We start from the raw sequence: 7,967 nt of genomic DNA, 5'->3' as shown, positions 1-7,967 counted from the left end.
CGGTGAGCAAACTGGATCCCTGGCTGCAATTTAATTAGACTCGCCAACAATTAGACGTTATTTCTAATAAGCTGATATTCTGGCATAGGTGAACATTATTTCAAGTACTGTATTCATTATTTTACAGTCCTCACAATAAATATTGTATAAATTTCCAAGAAATGAGTCTCTTGACTAGTTAGTCCTTATTCTTGTCACCATCATCATCACTTTCAAGGCTTAGGGCTTTCGACATGTTCCGCCTCCATTAAAATTGGTCCCGCTATTTCTTAACTGATCTTCCTTGTGACCTCTTTCTCTTGGTTTATAATCCATGGCAGCTCTAGCAATACGTGCATGGTCCGTCCCAGGATCTCTGGAGTAACTTCACGCATATGGTAGCGGAGTCTATCTGTGTCGGAGTGTATCGCGGGCAGCATCAGCTCGAGTCCGCTAAGGGGTTAGATGCTCGTGATAGAAGGTAGAGTTCAGATAGAACTCCCCTCCTGCAAGCGATTGCTCGGTTCGTTCAAGCAACGCCTCCCCCCAGAGCAGTCATTGGTCCTAGCCCTCCCACATACCACTTGCACAGACGTCTTGTTTCGTTTTTATACTCCACAGATTCCTGGAACGAACCATAGTTGGCATTCTTTGTATGTGTTCTTTCCAGTCCTGTTGTTTTGTTCTAATTATTTCTATTATACTTTGTATATTTAGTTTCTTTTTTATATCTTTATTTCCTTTTTATCTAATATACTATTGCCAGCTACGTATCTTAAAAACTTCATTTCTTCTGCTTCGATTCCTCGTTCGTGGTCTTCAGTTAGAGTCCAGCATTCACAACCGTACAAAAGCAGGGATTGCTATGGCTTTATAAAACTTCAATAAAGTTTCTTTTCGCAAATTTTTACCTAAAGTACGGCGAATTATACTTTTTTCCATAAGTTATAGAGCAACCCAAATATTTAAATGTATTAACTTGTTCTATTATTTTACTATCTATAAGTATTTTTGCTCTAATTGGAAGAGGTCCTAGAAAAGTCATTGTTTTTGTTTCATTTAAAGATATTGTCATGTTAAAACTAGTCGCTATTTGATTCAGCTTGAAAATGCTTTTTTGTCAAATATTTTCTCTTTCACTTATAACAACCTGGTCATCAGCAAATAGTATACTTGTAAGACTTATTTCATTTAGGCCTATCTGTGAACTAGTGAATTAATAATGAATAGCAAAAACAAAGTAGGATAAGTATTAAATATACGAAGGACTGAGCAGCAAGAGGAGAGATAGTGGGATTGGGGTAGTTTTATTAAGGGGTTACGTACAGCTTACAGCAGTAAAATTTTTTTAAATGTTCAACATACCTCAGTAATCTATGTGGCCTCCCTTGTTCCTAATAACAGCTCTGAGACGATTTGGCATGGATTCCACTAATTTCCCACAAATATTCTTCATTTCTTCATCGCGAAACCATACAACAATGAGGGCAGAAATCATCTTCTCCTTTGTAGAACAATCCAATTTTTGCATTCTTCTTTTGCAAATTGACCACAAGTTCTCAATGGGGTTGATGTCGGGTGAGTTGCCTGGCCAGGGGAGTACCTGAATATTCTTCTTGTTGAAGAATTCTGTACTTTTTCGAGACGTATGGCATGGTGCCAGGTCTTGTTGGAACACACCTCTGCCATCCGGAAATTATTTTTGTAGCTGGGATCGATTCTGGTTTCCAATAAGTGAATATGTTTGTCAGAATTCATCATTCCCTTGATAGGTATTAATGCTCCAGGCCCTTCATGTGTAAAACAACCCCAAAACATTACTTTAGGGGGCTATTTGGGTGCTTGTTGGAGATGAGCTGCTGTTACTTTTTTGGGATCCTTTCTGTACGTAAGAAACACGGTGGCCGTGAACCTCGAAATGAGACTCATCGGAAAAAAGTACATTCTTCCAGTCATTCACTGTCCAGTGTTGATGTAATTTTGCCCACATTAAGCGTTTTTTGCACATAACAGGGGTTAGCAGTTGCTTCTTAATAGGCTTACGAGCCCTTCGTCCAGCTTCCAAAAGCCTACGCCGCACTGTTGTGACGTCAATATTCGCCCCAGTGGTAGCCATTAACTCGCGGGTTAAGTCGACAGCAGTTAGTCTAGGATTTAATTTACTTTTCCTGACAATTAAACGATCATCTGCAGGTGAAGTCTTCCTTTTCCGGCCACAGTTTCCTTTTTTCTGGGGTGTGATGGATTCAGTCTCCCTGTATCGTTTTATGATCGAATTAACAGTAGTCAAACCGATGTGACATTCTGCAGCAATTTGCCTCTGTGTCATAGAAGAATGCTCTGCTAATGTTATAATTTTAGACCGTTTTCGTGGAGTTGTATCCATTTGTGAAGACGACAAAATGTACACAGGATTGCAGTATTAAGTCTTCAACACAACTGAAATGCTTATAAGTACAAAACGACAGGCAAAATGTCACATATTATAAAAAAAATAATAACGGCAGACCTTCAACAATAGAATTACAAGTACTACAGATGTCAATTAAAACGGTATGAGCAGCTGTGAGGCCAAAAATGACAGAAAATGTAAAACTATGTCGTGTTCGGATTAATTTGCACGCTACTGTACATTCCTTAATAAATGATATTTTTTTTTTATTTTGTGTTAGAAGAAAATACTGATATTTGACCATTTTTTAAAATGAATTTATTTTTTATCAGAAAATCTCTAACAAAGGTAGAGAATTGATCACAAAAAATTTCATCACAAAATGTTGGATAGTTTTTGAGTTATGTAAGAAGCGCTTCATCACTGCACACTAAAATGAATTTTGAATCAAAAAATGTAATTTTTTTTAATCGTTAAAATATTTTTTTCATAGCAGGACAGTGTTTTACACATACTAATTGTCATTGTTGTATAAGATACAGTGATGGAAGAAAAAAACATGTTGAATATTTCCAAAATTTTACTACAGTAAGCTGTACCTAACCCCTTACAGAATACTGCAAAGAAGTGTTATTTGTAATGATTGCTCATGGTGTACCGTATACGTCAAAATGTGAGGTCCACCATTACGTGCTGTGACGAAATATACTCGGTGTTCATTTCAAAGTGTGTCATGACGTCACTGTTGATGAGTCAGCGATTTGAAGCGAGTTTCAGCTTTTATGTCAGAGAAGTTGCCTATTAATCAAGGCGTTCAATCTGAACTTGAGAACGTGTACGGTATAACTTGGACGTCGAAGCAACAGATGGCGGTCTGTACGGTCTGCGTGCTACCATAACCTCTTTCGAAATGTGCTTTGCGCGGCCAAGTCGTACGCTCGGTATTTGTTGTCATCGGTTGCGTACCTCAACATTCCACAACACAAATCAAATGCTCCGTGTCCATGTTGACCGTCGAAATTAATGTCAACAAATACGTAAGTAATCGTCTTAACCCTCTCCCCATATCTCGACTGTAAGAAAAGAACTCACCTCAGTACATGTTCCGAAACAGTTCACATTCCTGCCACTACCGGCGTTACCGTACGTATCGGTAAGTACTCTTTAGAATGAACGCCGTACTTTCTAGGCAACTTCTCTGGCACGTAGGTAATACATCTCTGCGGAAGTGTAGGAAGATTGAATTCTCTAGGCTCATCGACTAGCCACATGACGACATACAGCGAGCCATGACACACTTTGAACTGTATACCCAGTATATCATATCATATCGTATCATATCATATATCATATCATATCATATCATATCATATCATATCTATCATGTCATAAATTTATTATATTGTATTAATAAAATTCATACATAAAAATCGAAATAATTTTGAATTGTATTCTCATAGTTATGAAACAAAAAGTATGAATTCTTTAAGATTGTTTGAACCAAAATGCAACACTGTTACAGTATTTAATCATAGTAGTAATTTAGGCCCAAGAATATATAACAAATTTATATTTAAATATCCTAATCTTGTCAATTCGAATAGTTCTAGTATTAAATTTAAAAAGTTATGTATGGATTTTATAAACATTGAAAAATTGTAAATTTAAATTTATATACTATAATTGCAAATTGTATTGTATAATTATTAATTATAATTGTATTGTATAATTATTAATTTCAATTCAGGAATCCACCCCTGATCACGAGTTCTACTCTTTCAGGGGCGAGCTACAGTTTCTTTGTATATTTTATATTTTATGTTACAATTATTAGCAAAATAATAAATAAATAAATAAATACATAAATAAATAATTAAATAAATATCTATCATATCATATAATATCATATCATATCATATCATAGATATGTTTTAAAATCTTTATTTCCTCACACCTTAGACTAGAACTTCTGAGAAGGGAATGATTACGAGGTAACAGGTTTCACTGTGGTCTTTGGTGTAAGAGCCCATAGGCGATTCCCAACTGTGATTGGTCTACTTGTCTCGCTTACTATTGTCTGATAATGGAATTTCCATCCTCCAGTCCAATCTGATATCAATTACAGGTCAATCTGCCCAATAGGATTGTTTGCGGTGTACGAAGGAGGGTGAATCGTATAAAGTTGATGGACTTGAACAAGTACTCGATGTAATGAAGGACGAAGCGGAATATATTATGTTGCAGAAAATGTGCTCCTAAATTAAGCCCTTCATAAATCAACAAAAGGACATTTTACCTTATCTCTACAACGTTTTTGTCACTATTTTCTGGACGATATTAATTCCGTCTACAAATCTATAAAAACGGATTTGATTCGTAGATGGAAAGAGGTGATTCAGTTCCTGTTCATAGGGACGGTATACATCGAGATTGTGTTACGTTTTTTATGTTGGTTTAAGCTGTACAATTCGTTTCATGGCACGAAAGCCTTTTTTTGTTCAAACTCCTAGCTAAACATCAACTACGCTGACATAATGACAACCTCTCATCTTTCGTTGCATAGTACATTACAATTTTCACGTACTCTGACACAATAACAACCAACGTTGCCACGTTTTGATTTTACATTTGACATACGTAGGTCTATGTAAATGAGGCCGAATAAATTTAGGCGGAAATAATTTGTAATGAAATTAGGCCTATATTAAAAATTCCTACACCGCTGTAGTAGAGAGGTACGCATTACATACAACATATTTCTTCGTTGATTTTATGAAACCTCTTAGATGGCAGTATAGAGGACTGTGGATTAAACGTGTTTAAATGTGCGAATTCCCTGGTCTTCTGTAGTCACGTTTCTCCTATTAAAACAATTTCTTTTATCATAATACTTACTTACTTACTTACTTACTTACAAATGGCTTTTAAGGAACCCGGAGGTTCATTTCCGCCCTCACATAAGCCCGCCATTGGTCCCTATCCTGAGCAAGATTAAACCAGTCCCTATCATCATATCCCACCTCCCTCAAATCCATTTTAATATTATCATCCCATCTACGTCTCGGCCTCCCCAAAGGTCTTTTTCCCTCCGGTCTCCCAACTAACACTCTATATGCATTTCTGGATTCGCCCATACGTGCTACATGCCCTGCCCATCTCAAACGTCTGGATTTAATGTTCCTAATTATGTCAGGTGAAGAATACAATGCGTGCAGTTCTGCGTTGTGTAACTTTCTCCATTCTCCTGTAACTTCATCCCTCTTAGGCCCAAATATTTTCCTAAGAACCTTATTCTCAAACATCCTTAATCTCTGTTTCTCTCTCAAAGTGAGAGTCCAAGTTTCACAACCATACAGAACAACCGGTAATATAACTGTTTTTTTTAATTCTAACTTTCAGATTTTTTGACAGCGGACTAGATGACAAAAGCTTCTCAACCGAATAATAACACGCATTTCCCATATTTATTCTGCGTTTAATTTCCTCCCGAGTGTTATTTATATGTGTTACTGTTGCTCCAAGATATTTGAATCTTTCCACGTCTTGGAAGGATAAATATCCAATTTTTATATTTTCATTTCGTACATTATTTTGGTCTCACGAGTCATAATCATATACTTTGTCTTTTCGGGATTTACTTCCAAACCTATCTCTTTACTTGCTTGAAGTAAAATTTCCGTGTTTTCCCTAATCGTTTGTGGATTTTCTCCTAACATGTTCACGTCATCCGCATAGACAAGAAGCTGATGTAACCCGTTCAATTCCAAACCCTCTCTGTTATCCTGAACTTTCCTAATGGCATATTCTAGAGCGAAGTTAAAAAGTAAAGGTGATAGTGCATCTCCTTGCTTTAGCCCGCAGTGAATTGGAAAAGCATGAAACAGAAACTGGCCTGTACGGTCTCTGCTGTACGTTCCACTGAGACACATTTGAATTAATGTAACTAGTTTCTTGGGAATACCAAATTCAATAAGAATATCATATAATACTTCTCTCTTAACCTAGTCATATGCCTTTTTAAATATTTAAATATACACAAGCTAATATGATGATGGAATATTATATTACAATATTTCTTGCAGTTTTACTTATTAAGACAACACAAGTCCACATATTGAAGGCGAATAGACTCTTGTGCCTAGTATTAAAACTCTTCTTTATTGTATTTTTGGTTGTATTAAATAACTTTCCCTCTGCCAGACACATTATGTTACATTTTGTTTTGTATTTGCAAGTGTAATTTATCTGTTATAATGCTATCCATGAATTTTCATCTTACATTCGCCTCAATTTTATTTTTCTAATATATTTGCTCGTTCATTAAATTCTTTCATCTTTTAAATTTGTAAAACTCCAGTACCCTACGCCAGACAAAAGTTTGCATAACTTATTAATGGGATAAACTTCGAAAAACTGTTCCCTTTATTTTTGTAAACATGCAAATTTAAAAAGGCTGTTGAATTCCTTGTGGCCGTAGAAGTATAAGGAAATGAAGCGCGTTGAATATTCTGCGATGCAGAAACATGTGAATTCATATGAATGTCACTGTCGCTTTTCAGGCCCGTGCCGTGGTAGAGCGGGATTTCTCACATAGCTGCCGTATACCTTTTCTCTGTCGGTTTGTTATGGCCAGATCATTCAGATATGCATAGCTGAATAAAGATTTTTATTATAGGCCCAGAATGAAACCTCCGGATAATACCCAGGTGTTCACTCTCCCTGAAAATAATGTCCGTCAGACGAAAAAGTTAAAGCAGATTAAGGCATTCATATTCAGTCTACGTGGCAAATACTCGTATGAAACAGAAAACATTCCAACAATTGGCTGGAGACTCTCAATGCTTAATGCAGGTTTCGTGCTGTTTCTGTGGGATTGAAAATTTAATCTGTTCATGCGTTCAAGTCCATTGATCATGAAAATCATATTTCTGGATATTCCTTTCGGAGTTTTTTTTTTTAACTGTTCTTCGAGCTTCAGAAGTTTACCAACGCCTTCATATCAGGATGGTGATAATATCGGAGATGGCAAGGTACGGCTATGGCAACGAAGGAGATATTATTCATGATGATGATGATGATGAGGAGGACGAGGAGGAGGAGGATAGTGGCAACAAATATGACAACAAAAATGAAGACGTAATTGAGATAATGATATCACAAACAACGACATAGTCAAAATACAAATTAATTAATGATATGATATGATATGATATGATAAGATATGATATGATATGATATATATGATATGATATGATATGATATATGACATGATATGATATGATATATGATATATGACATGATATGATATATGATATGATATGATATGACATGATATGATATGATATGATATGATATGATATGATATGATATGATATGATATGATATGATATGATATGATATGATATGATATATGATATGATATGATATGATATGATATGATATGATATGATATGATATGATATATGGTATGGTAAGGTATGATATGATATGATATGATATGATATGATATATGATATGATATGATATGATATGATATGATATGATATGATATGATATGATATGATATGATATGATATGGTATGGTATTGTATGGTAT

At 35.5% G+C, this 7,967-nt stretch overlaps 1 protein-coding gene across 1 annotated transcript in view; it reads left to right on the top strand.

Moving 5' to 3' along the window:
• Positions 1-7,967, top strand: part of mtt (mangetout) — a 523,315-nt gene that overhangs the window by 180,598 nt on the left and 334,750 nt on the right. The gene's annotated exons all lie outside the window — the stretch shown is intronic.

This window comes from Periplaneta americana, chromosome 1, assembly GCF_040183065.1.
Source record: "Periplaneta americana isolate PAMFEO1 chromosome 1, P.americana_PAMFEO1_priV1, whole genome shotgun sequence".
Classification (NCBI taxonomy): Eukaryota; Metazoa; Arthropoda; class Insecta; order Blattodea; family Blattidae; genus Periplaneta; species Periplaneta americana.
This window is presented reverse-complemented; position numbering and strand designations above follow the sequence as displayed.